The sequence below is a fragment of the Leucopleurus acutus genome (assembly GCF_964270905.1).
Source record: "Leucopleurus acutus genome assembly, chromosome: 3".
In the NCBI taxonomy this organism is placed as follows: domain Eukaryota; kingdom Metazoa; phylum Chordata; class Mammalia; order Artiodactyla; family Delphinidae; genus Leucopleurus; species Leucopleurus acutus.
Genome location: NC_139145.1, coordinates 58,308,234 through 58,325,541, shown reverse-complemented (window position 1 = coordinate 58,325,541; position 17,308 = coordinate 58,308,234).

Here is a 17,308-nt window from a genome sequence, read left to right as displayed (position 1 = left end):
ATCAACCCTGAGCCAATCACAAGCACTTTAGTCACCTCAGAGGTAGCAGTTTCCACAAACATCTCCATGAGCTCACCCTTCATGGTCCTACTTTGGTGGATAGATGTGCACAGCTGTTTGAATTTCCTTGAAAACTCAAAACTGTCCATTCATACCACTGTTTCAGAATATTGTGTTTAGAGACTTTCTCCAATCCTCTGATTACCTCTTCTCCACACTTTTGAAAAGTCTGATTTCTATAGTGAGCACATAGTTCTCCTAATACTTCCAGTGACTCTGTTTTTCCTGAGTCATAACGTGTTGCAGCAAAAGAAAACAAACAGATGAGTAAGTTTGCTCCCCTATTGCAATTGTTGAGTGGCCATACTGTCCTTGTGTTGCCTATTTCTAGACTCTCCCAGGAGAGAAATAAGCCCCTTGCTGATTTGTGGGAATTTTATGTTAGTCAAAACAGAATGAAATTCCTAAATGATAAACATGGTATTGTTAAATTAAAACTATCAGTGTAATTCACCATATTAACAAAATAAAGAACATATATATGATCATCTCAATAAATGCATAGAAAATCTTTGAAAAATTCAAAATGCATTTTGTGAAAACTTTCAACACACTAGAGGATGGGAACATCCTCCTTGTGGTTTAAAAAAAAACCTATGAAAATCCTAAATCTAACATCATACTTACTGGTAAAATATTGAATGCTTCCCCATAATATTAGAGACAAAGCCAGAAAGTTCTCACTCCTTCTGTTCAACATTATAATGGAAGATCTAGTCAATGTAAAAAGCCAGGAAAATAAATAAAAGGCACAGATATTTAAAATATTTGTCTTTATTTACAGATGACCTAATTGTATATGTTGAAAATCCTAAAGAACCTACAAGAAAACTACTAGGACTAATGAGTAGATTTAGCAAGGTTGCAGAATATAAGACTAATATATAAAAATAAATTATGTTTATATATAATCGCAAGTAACAAATGGAAAATAAAAGTTTAACGCTACCATTTACAATAGCATCAAAAAGATACATTAGGATTAGATTTAACTAAAGATGTGCAAGACTTTCACACTGAAACTTATAAAACATTGCAAACAGAAATTGAGAAGATTTAAACAAATGGAGAAATATGCCATGTTCATGGATTGAAGACTCAAAACTTTTAAGATGTTCACAATTACCAAAATGATCTCTAGAGAAATGGAACTCCAATCAAAATCCAAGTAGGCTGGTTTGTGGAAATTGGCAAGTGACAAGCAAATATATATATATATATTTTTTCAAGACATCTTGTATAGTTGCAATAATCAAGACAGTGAAGTATTGGCAAAAGGATCAATAAATAAACTAAATAAAAGAAATAATCAAGTTTTTTCTTTTTAGTATCATTACATATTCATGGCATCTATGGACTTAACTTGTTTTAATCAAGTATACATTTTTGGTCCATTTTTGCAAGTAACTTATCACAACTTGGCCAGCAGGAGACTCCTCAAACTGGCTGCTGTGGACTTTCGACCCAACCTATGATTTTGAAAGTGTCCTTGCTTTCTGGAAATAACAAGAGGTCACAAAATTATTCTATATTCTGCTGATCCAGACATGTATCCAACTATTCTTACAAAGAGCTTTGCTTTTTTTCCCATTGAATAAAGGTATTAGAGAATAAAATCTTGGGATCCTGGAAAGCTGGAAGATTGGGTACAAGGAGTAATGGATTAAAAGCATGATGAATATATGGGAGTAAACACAAAGTGTGAAGACCTATATGTGATAAGTATATGTTAATAAGTTAATGTGATAAGTATATGTTAATAAGTTAATGGCCACCAGAGGGCATTCCACCAAGAAAGAGTCACTAAACATTGGAATAGACAAAATTATTGATCCTTTTGACATCAGACAGACTCTTTCATCAGCCAGACCACTGCTGGCATGATGAGCAGATGAAGAAAGAGGCCACAGTGGCAAAAATAAAAGCTATTCAAGCACCTCACTTACCAAGGTTGATTTAGGTGCTTCCACATCCAGATTTCCAATATGCCAGCAATAGAGACAAACACTAAGCCCTTTACTTTATATGGCAGGAATGGCTTCAGTTAACATTGCTCTCAATGACCTGCTTGGGGAATTTGTGCTTCCCTTTTCTGAAACTCTGGGCTCTGCAGAGTTAGAAGTCCTTGTCCTTAAAGGGAAACATTTCCACCAGGGGATATTGCATGATTCCCGCTATACTATAAGCTAAAGCTATATCCTCAATCCTTTCGGTTCCATATGACCAGTGTCCAGCAGACAAGAGAGGAGCCACCAGCTTGACAGGGGAAACTGACCCTGATCATCAGGAGGAAGTAGGGCTGCTATGACACACAGGGTTCAAGGAAAAATATGTTTGGCACATAGTTGACCCACTTGAGTGCCTCCTGGTACACACTAGCCCAGTTATTTTGGTAATTGGATATATGCAACAATCCCATATCTAAAGGGCTTGATGACAAGGACTAATATCTCTTGGGGATGAACGTCTGGATTATACCACCAGATAAACCACCAAGACCAGCAGACATGCTAGTGAAGGTGAAAAGAAACCTAGAATGGACAGTAGAGAAGGGAGACAATGATTATTAGTTCTAACCCTGAAACCAGTTTCAGTGGTAGAGACTATAGGTCATCCCATTAAACTTTCTCTTCTAAGTTTGCCCCAGGAAGAGAAGACCAGCAGAACCATGAAGGAGCTGCTCCCTGAATATGTGTGAAGAAAAGGATCTGAGAGGCACAGAAGGTGGACTATAAGGACATGGACATGCACCACTCAAATTCCCTTTCCATGGAAGTCTTGATTCTGGGAATGCCAGGAGTGTTATCAGTAGGCACCCTTCAGCTGTCACACCCTTTTCAGGCAGCCCACATCCAATGACTGATCAATGTGGAAATATAAAGACCTAGCCATTTCAGCTAGCTCAGCATAACTCTAAAGGGACATGTTAGCTTCAGAGTTCCCCACTTCTCTCTTTGCTGAATCCTGCCTCTGTCAGCTCTCCCCATGAATGTTAATCTCAAAGAACTCCCTAGAAAATACCCTACTTTAACTCAACCTCAGAGTCTGCTTCTTAGAGATCCCAACTCAGTAACACAGCTCCTGGCTTGCTATTGGACCACGGTAGAGACTGAACCCCTGACTGTGGGACACAAAGTGAACATGTGATCTGAGGTGTCTATAATTTACCTGATTTATCAAACCATAAAATTGTAGCATGCGTAGCAGCACTCCATCTTCAAGTGGAAGTAGTAATACAAGATCGTACGTGAGCAGGTCTGGAGAGCATAAATATGTTTCATAAGTGGACGGTTTATACTGGCAATACACCTACTGCTCCTGCATTACCACCTCTCTTTCAACCTATATCTATGGCCTTATTGGTAATTGGATATATGCAACAATCCCATATTGAAAGGGCTTGATGACAAGGGCTCATATCTATTGGGGATGAACGTCTGTATTATACCACCAGATAAGCCACCAAAACCAGCAGACATGCTAGTGAAGGTGAAAAGAAACCTAGAATAGATAGTAGAGAAGGGAATGATCAGCTCATTCCCTGTGATCAGATCACTAAAGAGGGAAAATTTGAGCCTAATTTTAAAATATTTGCTCACAGAACTCTGACACAAACCATAAGGAGACTAGTAATGTATTACATCCCACAGGACTGGCTCGGAAGGGCAGAAGAGAAAGGAACTCCTCATGCTAGGAAAGACCTTTATGGGTTTGTTTTTTGCTTTTTGTTTTTTAATTGAAGTATAGTTGACTTACAATATCATTTTACTTTCAGAAGTACAACATAGTGATTCAATATTTTTATAGATTATATTCCATATAAAGTTATTATAAAGTATTGGCTAAATTCCCTCTACTGTACATTATATCTTTGTATCTTATTTATCTTATATTTAGTACTTTGTACTATTTAATCCCCTTCACCTATCTTGCCTCTCTCCCCTTGATAGGAAAGAACCTTGAGTGGTACATCTGACTGTTCACTTTTCTTGGAAAGAAAGATGGCCCGAGGTATGTATTTGCATTTGTATTAGTTTTCTAGGGTTGCCATAACAGAGTACCACAAACTGGGTGGCTTAAATAATAGAAATTCATTGTCTCACAGTTTTTGAGGCTAGAGGTCTGAAATCAAGGTGTTAGTAGGGTGGGTTCTTTGTGAAGGCTGAGAGGGAGAATCTGCTCCATTTCTGTTTCCTTGGATGTGGATGCCATCTTCTCCCTTCTCTTCACATGGTCTTCCCTCTATGCGTGTCTGTCTCTGTGTTTAAATTTCCCCTTTTTATAAGGACATCAACCATCCCGGATTAGGACCCATCCTAATGACCTTGTTTTAACTTGATTACCTCTGTTAAGACCCTATCTCCAAATGAAGTTACATTCTGAGGTACTGGGGTTTAGGATGCCGATATATCTTTTTCAGCAAGGACACAATTCAGTCCATAGCAGCACTTATTCATGAGTGGTGGCTAATGGTTTGGCCTATATGCCATGGGGCAAAAGGGAATAAGATTAGAGGGTTGGTAACAAGAAAGTCTGGGTATCATCTCTTGCTCTGAGGCTCTTCCGAGGTGTTAATGTAATATTGAATTTCCCTCATTACATAACCCATTTTTCATTCCTTTACCAATAGCTACTATTTTTTCTTCTTTCCATTTTATCCCAAACTTTTCTACCTTTGGAAGGGACATTAGGTTCAGCCAGTATGCTGGTGTAGATTGCAGACCACAGTACTACTCTAGCAAGTGCTTCTTCCTCTGTCCACTCTGTTCCCATAGAGTAAGGTACATAGATGCAGAACTAGTGGGCTGTCTTTACCACCAGGCAATATAGTGGCATTCACTGTTAATCCCAATTTTGCCAGATGGTGTGAAGGTACATCCTGCTCCATTAGGCCCTTGGGAATTCTGACATAAGGTTAAAAACATAGTTATAGTTCCTTGCTTAGGAATCCATTCATGTTTCCTGTCCTTGTAATTGCAGCCCTGGTCCTATGACCAATGCAACAAGTAGGAGAAAAAAAAAGATGAGGTTATATGAAGAAGAAAGTATACCAGCACCTTCCCCAACCCTTCTGCCCCAGATCCACCAGGAAAACAAGAGAAATCTATTCAGTGAGGACACTCTTTTAGCCCCCCTCTTGTTGAGTGTGAGCACATTCTCATGAATATGTGTAAACCAGCCCTTCGTGCTTTTATCTCCTCCTGTTTTAGACAATCAATGTTTTAATTGCCTGTTCCAATTCTCTATCAGAATATTACTCTGAGGAGGATATCTCTCTGCCCATTGTTGGACATTATGGGCTGTAAAGTGAGGTCATTGGTCTGAAGAAATGATAGTCAGCTATACAAATTGGTGCAATATCTTCTCTTCCAATTCTCTCACAATATTCTGAGCATTTGCATTTACCACCAGGTAAGCGAAGTCCAGACCAGAATCAGTGTCTATTCCTATCACGACCCATTTGTAGCCCCATAGGGCTACCAGTAACAGCCAGCTGTGCTCAAGGGCTTTCCCGCCAGGAAGTTGGTCACACAGCTATCTGCAGTCTCTGTGTATTTTGTTGGCAGATAAAACATTTTGTGCCTCAGAGGGTACAAGAGGAATATGTTTAGATTCAGCCCATCTCTGCCTTGCTGCAAACCCTCAACCTCATGGACCCAGTTGGCCACCTCAAGCAAACACACAGGTATATCTTCTTGTCGATTCCAATCATTTGGCCACTGTGCATGAGTCAGTAAAAAGCCAAACATAGTGGCTTTTTTCCACTGTTCAATCCTTCCATCACTGCTGAGGAAACAGCATGCAATTCAGCCCACCAAGCTGATTTGTTTTTACCTCCTTCCATCAGAGTGATGGCCTTCCAAACAGGATGTTGTCCATTCACCTTGGAATCTACAAACCAAGCAGCTCTGTCAGCCAGGCAAGGGCTCTTTATAGGGCTTTATGGGAAGTGCTTGTGTCTTTTTTTACTCCAAGGGAGTAAACACCCCTCAAGTGGAAATTCTCTTGTCCAAAGTCCCAGTAGTCATCACTCGGAAGCACTCACAGGCTCTAGTATATGCCCCACATAGGGCTATTGCACAGAGAATTTGTCCCCACCAGCACTCCAGCTTCCATTCTACACTGTATGGCTCAGGCAATCTTACTGGTTCCCATTTAGCATGTCCAATTAATATTGCTTGAAAGGTGGATTTGCATACCTCTGTTTGACAGTACTGGGTAGGGGAAATGTTCCGCAGTCAGATTCAGTGTCCATCTCCCAAATACAATCTGGTAAAAAAGACACAAGCACTTCACATAAAGCCTGTTCTTTTTTTTTTTTTTAACATCTCTATTGGAGTATAATTGCTTTACAATGGTGTGTTAGTTTCTGCTTTATAACAAAGTGAATCAGCTATACATATACATATGTTCTCATATCTCTTCCCTCTTGCATCTCCCTCCCTCCCACCCTCCCTATCCCACCCCTCCAGGTGGTCACAAACCACCAAGCTGATCTCCCTGTGCTATGCGGCTGCTTCCCACTAGCTATCTATTTTACATTTGGTAGTGTATATATGTCCATGCCACTCTCTCACTTTGTCACAGCTTACCCTTCCCTTTCCCCATATCCTCAAGTCCATTCTCTAGTAAGTTCAAACATACCGATTCTCCTACAAACTTTTACTGTAATTCCAACAACTCATATGTTCCTAACTGTAGCCTCTATTAGGACTTCATCCACCGGTTTGTTCTTTTTTTAATAGAACTTTATTGGAGTATAATTGCTTCACAATATCGTGTTAGTTTCTGTTGCACAACAAAGTGAATCAGCCATATGCATACACATGTCCCCGTATCCCCTCCCTCTTGAGCCTCCCTCCCATCCTCCCTATCCCACCCCTCTAGGTCATCGCAAAGCACCAAGCCGATCTCCCTGTGCTATGCTGCTGCTTCCCACCAGACAACTATTTTACATTCGGTAGTGTATAGCATCCATAGGTTTTGATTTTACAATACTAGGTAGGCGAAGTGTTCCCTTGCCCTTCGTAATATGCATTCCCATAAAACATTCAGGAAAAGTTGACACACTTCTTTTTTTTTTAATTTATTTTTTATTTTATTTTTGGCTGCATTGGGCCTTCATTGCTGCACGCGGGCTTTCTCCAGTTGCGGCGAGCGGGGGCTACTTTTCGTTGCGGTGCGCGGGTTTCTCATTGCGGTAGCTTCTCGTTGAGGAGCACGGGCTCTAGGCATGCGGGCTTCAGTAGTTGTGGATTGCGGGCTCCAGAGCGCAGGCTCAGTAGTTGCGGTGCACGGGCTTAGTTGCTCCGCGGCATGTGGGATCTTCCCTGACCAGGGCTTGAACCCGTGTCCCCTGCATTGGCAGGCGGATTCTTAACCACTGTGCCATCAAGAAAGCCCCACACTTCTTTACATAATTCTAACTTTCATAATCCTATCAACCATTACCTTTTTTAGGTAATCTTACTCTAATCTAATCTTAATCTAATTGGGTTTCACCAATGGGCTTTGGTACCACAGTTGAGTCCTGGAAACTTCTCTTCTCCAGCCCCTGACCATTTTACCCACTCCAGTGCAAAAGTCTTTGGCTACCCAGTGAGGGGTTGAGCCAAGTGACCCTGGCCCTTTTGTCAATCTTTACCTTATAAATCGGCCTGCCCACTCTCCCATGCAATTTCCAGTCAGGTTTCTCATTGTAATGTCTGCCTTCTGACTTTTAAAATTTCTCCAAACAGGGGTAAATAGAGTGGACTCTCTCAACTTTAATGTTGAGAGATCAAAGGGGGGGGGTTCCTTTGGCCCACCCAACCTTAGGTAGTGCTGTATTAAAACTTTGTTTTAACCCAATCAATGTCCATTTTATTCACTCCATTTTTTAAATAACCATCTAAGGATTTCTACTCTTCTGGAATGAGTCCTGTGACTCCCCTTTCTGTTTTCTCTTTCTTTTGCTCCTATCGATATCCACTTCATTCATCTTATTCCTTTTTTTTTTTTTTTTTTTTTTGCGGTACGCGGGCCTCTCACTGCTGTGGCCTCTCCCATTGCGGAGCACAGGCTCCGGACGCACAGGCTCAGTGGCCATGGCTCACGGGCCCAGCCGCTCCGCGGCATGTGGGATCCTCCCGGACCGAGGCACGAACCCGTGTCCCCTGCATTGGCAGGTGGACTCTCAACCACTGCACCACCAGGGAAGCCCCATCTTATTCCTTTTTTAAAAATATTTATTTATTTACCTATTTATTATTTATTTATTTATTTGGCCATGCCAGGTCTTAGTTGCAGCAGGTGGGATCTTCGTTGTGGCATACGGAATCTAGTTCCCTGACCAGGGATCGAACCCAGGCACCCTGCATTCGGAGCGCGGGGTCTTAACCAGTGGAATACCAGGGAAGTCCCTCATCTTATTCCTTAATAACTGTTCTAAAATTTCTACCTCCTTGGGAAGAGTCCTGTGACTTCCCCCTTGGCCTCTCCCCATTCTCTAGTTAATTAACTTAATGTTTTTATTAGCATCTATAAGACCCAGTGAGGGGAAGCTAAGATAGCAAATTTGATGTTTCCTGAACATTTTTTTTTAATTTATTTTTGGCTGCGTTGGGTCTTTGTTGCTGCGTACGGACTCTCTAGTTGTGGCGTGTCGGGGCTACTCTTCGTTGGGGTGCACGGGCTTCTCATTGTGGTGGCTTCTTTTGTTGCAGAGCACAGGCTCTAGGCGTGTGGGCTTCAGTAGTTGTGGCTCACGGGCTCTAGAGCCCAGGCTCAGTAGTTGTGATGCACAGGCTTAGTTGCTCCGCAGCATGTGGGATCTTCCCGGACCAGGGCTCGAACCCGTGTCCCCTGCATTAGCAGGCAGATTCTTGACCACTGCACCACCAGGGAAGCCCTGAACGCTTTTTTGATTTGGCAACAATAGGATTATATGGGATGCCCATGTGAAGGGGCCCCTTTAACCTCAGAATTACCATGACCTGGGTAACAGGTATATTCAGTGGGTGAATATCCTACTCATCATAAAGCCAGTACCACATGGTTTGCATATGAAGCATATCAGCTATTTCATCTGAAGTTTTCCACTTGGCATTCATAGAGGAAGACAAACACTGCAGGGTAAACAGACCTTGCAGTGGCTTTTATCTGGTCCATCAGGCTGGCTGTTCCCTCAGGAATAACCTCTTGTGTATCTGACTCACATATAGTCATCTGTGATTGTTCCATAGTGAGCTGTGGGCCCTGTATCCACCCAAACATGCTCTTCCACTCTGCAGCACTCAAAACCAAAGACACAGCCCCCACATTAGTTATGATTCATTTCAGTAAACCTTCTTCAGGAAGCTGATGATACTGATCTACAAAATGAAACAATTCCTTCACACCATAACCCTGGCTTCAGGAGTTTCTTGGTTTTGTCCTCTCCCCCTCCCACCCGCCCCATGTTGATTACCTTCTTTGTGACCAGAGATCTTAGAGGCCTTTCTGTTGTCCCTGCACATTTTTTACCTTGGGGACAGCTTTGAGGCTAGTGGCCCAAGCTCAGACTCACTGAAATCTGAGTTTGGACCAGCATCAAGGTCTAACCCAGCATTCTCTTTTACTTTTAGTTTAGCTATTACAGATAACAATAACCAAGGGATTGTATGTTTAGCATCCTTCTTATTATTTTGCACTTCCTTATACACCCAGTGATTCCATTCCCCAGGATTTGGATTCCACTGGTAACTTTTACCTTTAGTAACTGACTACAGCGAGCTGCTGCTCCATACCATGGGTGACCATGTGGCCCAGGAATCAGAGGTTCTTCATCCCCTGCCCTTTCATCCTTTCTCTTCCCAAACCACGTGTTTCCGTGAGCCAGGGCTAATCTAGCAAATCCCACGTCACTGACGTCAACTCTTTTGTGTTCTGAGCACCCAATTTCAATGTGAGGAGAGGGGGTTTTCTTCCACACCTCCAACAAGCAATGCTCTGACACCAGCCGGGTATCCTACAAGTCAACTCAGTTCTGACACTATCTCCCCTGAGATGGCACCTGATTCCACAAGTTGAGAACTCAGTCCCACAAGACTCCCCCCGCAACCCCACTGCAGATTCCAATTGCGAGCCCAGGTTGTTACCTGTGCTTCTGACCAACTGGCTACGGATTGGAGGGTCCCAAGATTCCCTTCTCAGACTCCAAACACCAGTGGCAAGCCCAGGTTGCTGTACTGCTGTACCTGTACTTCTGACCGACTGACTGTAAATCAGAGGTTCCCACAAAGCTTGGGTTTGATTAATTTGCTAGAGTGGCGCAGAACTCAGAGAAACATTTTACTTACTAAATTACCAGTTTATTATAAAAGGGTATAACTCAGGAAGAGCCAGATGGAAGAGATGCGTAGTGCAGGGTATGGGGAAAGGGGCACAGAGCTCCCATGCCCTCCTAATGTGCCACTCTCCCCAAATATCCATGTGTTCACCAACTGAGAAGCTCTCTGAACCCTGTCCTTTTGGGTTTTTCTAGAGGCTTCATTACATAGGCATGGTTGATTAAATCATTGGTCATTGGTGATTAAACTTAATCTCCAGTCCCTCTCCCCTCCCCAGATGTCAGGGGAAGGACTGAAAGTTCTAACCCTCTAATAACATGTTTGGTTCTCCTGGCAACCAGCATCCCATCCTTAGGTGCTCTTCCAAAAGTCACCTCATTAACATAACATAACAAGAGACACCTTTATTGCTCTCTTCACTTCACTTAGGAAATTCCAAGGGTTTTAAGAGCCGTATCAGAAACCGAGGACGAAGATCAAATATATATTTCCTATTATAAATCACAGTATCACACTGGGTGAGAGATATGTTTACGGAACTCTCCAGAATGGAGTACAGAGTATGTAGATATATGTGCCTCATATGAATGCTCACTAAATGTTCAACATTGCAGTTGTGAATATTAATACTGAAATTGAAAAGAAGGTCAATTATGTGGCTTTTTACTTTAAAAACATTACATAATGCTTACTATGTGCCAGGCATAGTTCTATCCATAAGATATCAAATAGCCCTTTCCCCAGCTATACCAGTATTTGCTGCTAAATGAACATGAAAATCTTAAAGCCCTTGACTCTCTGACTCCTCCAGGCCAACATAAGCAGACTTTTACTACTTGCCAGAGGAAAGCACTATCCCCTTTCCTGGAAATCATACAACAAACTTAGGAGGCAGGTGCTTTACAAAGTGACACTTGTTCTTCTCCACATCTGTCCCTCTAATCCACACTCCTTTTAGGCTATAACCTATGGAAAAGTATACTGTCCATTCTGGGGGAGATAACTTTCACAGAAAGAATTGCAAGGCCTGACCAATACATACCAGCAGGATACAGGGCATATGTGAGAGTGGATTTTGAGGGTATTGGACCAGGGTACAGAATATAAGCCTAGATTTGGTAGAATTAAATGACATGGAGAACTTGCCCATGACTTGGGATTTAAGCTTCTGGCAAGGATACCTGGACCAGATCCTAATACTTTGGCCAGAAAGGTCAAAGGCTTTTTGAAGATTAGACACAATTAATGGCTAATAAATGTAGTAGAGATATGAACTATCCTTGGACATAGTATGGAGGAGAATATCAGAAGGCTCGGAGAGGTGGGAATGTTAGAATGGGTTTACTGTATAAACCCTGAGAACCCGACAATTATGTTCCCTAAGATGGCCCAGAAGTGAGGCTTCTAGTGAGGAAAAGACTGACATTTTTGTAAAGCTCAGTGGGTAACTATCCCCTATAGACAAGGGTTTGTGGTATTGATGCTGGCAAAGAACTGAGCTCTCTGGCATGAATGAGGATAATGAGATTTCAGAATAACAGAGACCAAATGGCTTCACATAATTAGTGGCAAAGTAGATTTAACTACTGCGGCAGCAGCAAGACCATCATGGCAACCAAGGTGTTTTTACACATAGGGATTGTGGCTATGCCTAATAAACCATGGTGTTCCTGGGAGTGAGAAAGATAGACAGCCAAATAAAATGTTGCTTGACTTGTTTAATAAAGATATTTGAGAGCTGGTATACAGCTACTGCAATGGACAATTGCAGTCCCTCACCCTGTTTTTAGGTATGTCAGATCACATACCAGAGCCTGTTAGAAGGGGAAGATGACCCTGTTTAAGGAAGGGCAATGCCACTGCAGCTAAAGACTCTAAGTGTTCCTTCTATCCTTTCCTAAAGAGATCTGCAGCTGTTTGCCTGGGTAACTGCACTTGGGAAAGTGGATTATCCAGACTTCTCAAGGAAGGTGAAATATAGTTCCTGAGCAGACTCTGGTAAGAGGTGACCTAAAACACCATAATGGTCCTTCAGTTATAATGCAGGCTTATAGAGATGAAGAGATGAATGGAATTTAGGCCCAAATCCATCTCAGAGTGGGTCCAAAGCATCCAGACCTACCATGTGAGTATTTCCTGGGTCCCTGAGTGTATAATTGGGATAGATATACTCATCAGCTGGAAGAAGCCTGTGCAGAAAAGAATTAATGTAGCAGGCTTAATACTCTATCCTTACAAGGCCCTGCTTGCAAGGTTGGCCCTTGGCTGTTATCTGGGAACTTGGATTTGGGGAGCATTTCCACTGTCCCCTACCACCGGCTTTCTTGGCATTCTGAACTCACAGATCCTAATCGCCTAGATCTGACTCTAAGGGAAAATCTGATACTATCTTCTAAGCACCATTTCAGTTATAGCATGAGCTGTGCTAAACTGAAAGCAGCCACAGGCTCCATAAAGGGAACACAGATGCTGTGCCTGTTACAGATTTAGGAAACTCCTTTGTGGGGCCTTAAACAGAGAAAACATGGATGCTGGCTGGACCATCTGGACCACTTACAGATGCCCACAGGAAAGTCTTATTTACTGATGGGGCCATCTGTAATTGAGGTGCTGACTGGCTCTATATATCTTTTTTTTTTCTTTTTTTTCTCTTTTTTTTTTTGCGGTATGCGGGCCTTTCACTGTTGTGGCCTCTCCCGCTGCGGAGCACAGGCTCCGGACGCGCAGGCTCATGGGCCCAGCCGCTCTGTGGCATGTGGGATCTTCCCATACCGGGGCACGAACCCGTGTCCCCTGCATCGGCAGGCGGACTCTCAACCACTGCGCCACCAGGGAAGCCCTGGCTCTTTGTTTCTGATAGAGATATACAGAGAATGGTTGCAGTTCTAATTTGTGAGTACTGTGGAAAGCTGCAAGTTGGGGGAAGGCACATCACAGCAACTATGACCCCCTCCACCCACTCCTGACAGATCAGACTCTGGACCCCCAATGGGGTATGTTCCACTGCTATTGACTTGTGTTCAGATTTCTAGATTGGTTGCAATTTGCGTCAATGAACTGATAGTGTGACTCTATTTCCCTCACCTTTTACCTAGTACACACATCTTATTAAGGCAATTTGACTGTTAAATGCAACCATCCCCAGAAAGAGATTGATCTGTGTAAATCCATTTTGAAAACCTTTGAAAATTCAGGATATCATCATGATAAATTCCTTAACATGATATGACTTTATGGTAAAAATTATATAAAAAATTGTTTCTGTGAAAATGCTTTTGTCTTGCATATGACCCTTTCAGACAAAAGATCTGGGTAAGAGGAGAGGATGACTAAAAAAATATAAAGTCATAATTGCTGAATGGGACACATTGATTTTTTAACACTGAAGAAAACACAGCCCGGAGAGGCACAGAGAGTGGGGAGGACATTAACAATGTTTGTTTTTCAGAACTCTTCCTGGAAGCTTCCCTCTCTTCTTGAAGGAAAACTCCCCATGCTGCTTTTCCAAGCTGCTGTGAGCATTCTGGATTCAAATGGACTGCTGAGCCCACAATCACACCTGACAGTGCTGACTATGAGGCAGCAGAGAATGGCTCCACCTCCTGCACTTTCCATGCAGAACACTTCCAGATGCTGTCCACGCCTGTGAGGTGGAAAAGGTGATGTCATGCACAAGCAAAACTGTTTGGAACCAACTGCCTTGGGAAGCCCCTTTGAAACCAAAAACTGAACTGAATTATTTGGACTGAACTGAGAATCCTGGAGCAGGAGGCCCCATGGTTAGAGGCCATCTTGAAGTCTCTGTTAACCAGTACTGCCTAACTAATGTATGTCCTGCTTGGGGTGCCCTAACTATGTAAACTCTCTGTTTCCAGAGGTACTACATGTGCCCTCTGGGACTGTATTTCTTCCATGTGTACCCTGCTATCATGACACTGCCTCAGCCCTACAAGGCATTTGTGTCAGCTTCAACTTCCTAGCCAGAGTTGTGCTGTGCCTGACTTGATGCCTTGGGTCAGGTGAAAAGGTTACAACAAAAACTTAAACAGGAAGATACCTGGCTTTCTAAGGTAGGCCTTTACGGTTAGTGGGATTTGTTTAACTGGCCAAATCTAGGACCCATGGAGGGCATAACTGAGGCCAATATTGTATGTTGGTCTTACCCTGCTACATGGGGTCCTACTGATGATAATCTTGTTGTAAAGACACCTTGGCCAAGGGCCAAGGGGATGGGCTGTGCAGGAAAGAGTTACCATAGCAGGCCTGAGACTCCTATCCTTAGAAAGCCCTGCTTGCAAGGTTGGCCCTTTGTTGGCATCTGGGACTTGGATTTGGAGACTGATCCCAACGTTTCATAACTGATAAAGGTCATTTACTGTGCCTAAACTGTATACACAAACAATGTAGTTTATGCTAGACAGGGGATGCCCATGTGTCCAGCACCCAATAAAACCCCTGGATTTCAGGTAAGCTTCGCTGGTAGACAACACTTCATACATGTTGTTTCAATCTGATGCTAGAAGAATGAAGCACATTCTGTGTGAATCCAACGAAGAGGACTCTTAGAAATTTCTATCTACTTTCCTCCAGATTTTGTCCAAGGCACCTTTTCCCTTTGCTGATTTTTCTTTGTATCCTTTTACTGTATCGTTTTACATTCTCACAGTCATGAGTATGACTATATGCTGAGTCTCATGAGTCTTTCTAGCAAATCACCAAACCTGGGGATGGTCTTAGAAACCTTCAATGTCAAACCCTTTCATTTGTTCCCTGACTGGTAGGGTAAGAAACATTATAGTGGAAAACCTGAAATTTCCCTTTCCCTAGCCAAGATAGTAAATAAGTAACACTGCATCCTAATTTCAGAGATGAGCACTACAGTCTAAAAGTTAAAAGTATGCAGAGGTGATAGTCTCCTCATATCCTCATTCAATTCACCTGTTCACCCCCTGCAAAAACTGGATGGATCATAGTGATGACAATGGACTGCGATTTGCTTAATCAACTGGCAGCTCCAATTACAGCTGCCATACCAGTGGTTATCTCTACTGGAGCAGATTAGTATAACCTTTAGCACTTGGTAGGTGGCTATTTTTCTGGTGAATGCATTCATCTTAAACTCCACCAGTGAATAAAATCAAAAGCAGTTCATCTTCTCATAACAGGGCAGCAAAATATATTCACTGTCTTGCCCCAGAGCTATGTTAACTCTTTCCCTTTCTTTTGTAACATACTCCACAAAGACCTCAACATTGAACATTCTGCAGAACATAATGTTAGACTACCATATTGATGACATCATGCTAACTGGGCCTAATGAGCAGTAAATGAAAAGGACCCTAGGTGGCCTAGCAGGACACATGCATGTCAAAGAGTAAAAGATTAGCCCCGTGAAGATTCAGGGGCCTGCCCCATCAGTGATGATTCTAGGGGTCTGGGGCATGCCAGGAAATCACACCCCCAAGGTAAAATACAAGTTATCTCTTGCATCTCTTACCACTAAAAGAGAGGCACTGTCTTTGGGGACCTCTCTGGATTTTAGAGGCAGCATATACCATATTTGGAACTCAAAATGCTGCCAGGTTTGAGCAGGGCCCGGAGTAAGGAAAAGATACATAGCAGGTTGAAACTATAATACTAGCCAATCTGATGTGATCTAGTCAATCTGATGTTGCTAAAAATGCCAGTAGTGGATAAGGATGCTGTGTGGAGTTTCCAGCAAGCCACAGTAGGATGATTATAGTGCAAATCTTATAGTGCAGATCCATGCCTTCTATAGCAGATAACTTCTGTGTCCTTATAAGTAGATGCTGTCATGCTCCTGAGCCCTAGTAGAGAATGAGTGGCTGACTATGGGACATCAAACGATCATAATGTCATAAGAGCTGCTTACCGTGGGCTTGGTATCATCGGAGCCACTAAACCATAAGGTTTTTTTCTTTTTGTTTTTTTTTTAAGAACTGATTTTATTTGCATAACTGACTAAAGGAGTCTCATTTGTAACCAAGATGGAATTCACAGTATGTTGTTACATTCACGCTTAAAAAAATATATCGCTAGGGCTTCCCTGGTGGCACAGTGGTTGAGAGTCCACCTGCCAATGCAGGGGACACGGGTTTGTGCCCCGGTCCGGGAGGATTCCACATGCCGCGGAGCGGCTGGGCCCGTAAGCCATGGCTGCTGAACCTGCGTGTCCGGAGCCTGTGCTCCGTGACGGAAGAGGCCACAACGGTGAGAGGCCCGCGTACCGAAAAAAAAAAAAATATATATATATATATATATATATATATATGTACAGGAATTTGCAAATTGATATAAACATACATTACTTCCAAGTACATTTCTCCCCTTCTTCCTGGAGGAAAAAGAATAGAGCCATCCAGCAAGTCAACCCCTTCAAAATAACTTTAACACAAAGGACGTAAGTATCTCTAAATCAAAAAAGTGGTTCATCTGACCTACAGGTGTCACGGGAGAGAACATCATGGAATGACAGCAATGACAACAGCTTGACTTCGGATGGAACCGGACTATTTAAAATGGAGTTTCCAGGAAAAATAGGCACTGATTTCTAGAAGGAAATTCACTCCTTACTGAAGCTATTTATTGAGCCAATATGGCTGGTTAACATTTCACTGGTGTAAAGTAACCCAGCGCAGGACTCGCGGACGACGCCGGTTGAAACCAAACGCACAGTCGGGTCACAACTGGCGCTGCCTGGGCTCCACTGAGAGCTGCTGTCCCCATTCCCCAGATGTGGAGGACCACCCCAATTTCATCTCAGGGCCTCAGTCCATTTCTTCCCATACTGCAACTGTCTAGCATTATACAAGGTACCCTTCTGCTTACCCACTTAAACTACTTTTCAAGTTAATTAGAAAAACTTTTCTTTGAAAAACTTTTCTTTAAAAAACAAAGGAAGAAAGAAAGGCGCTGTG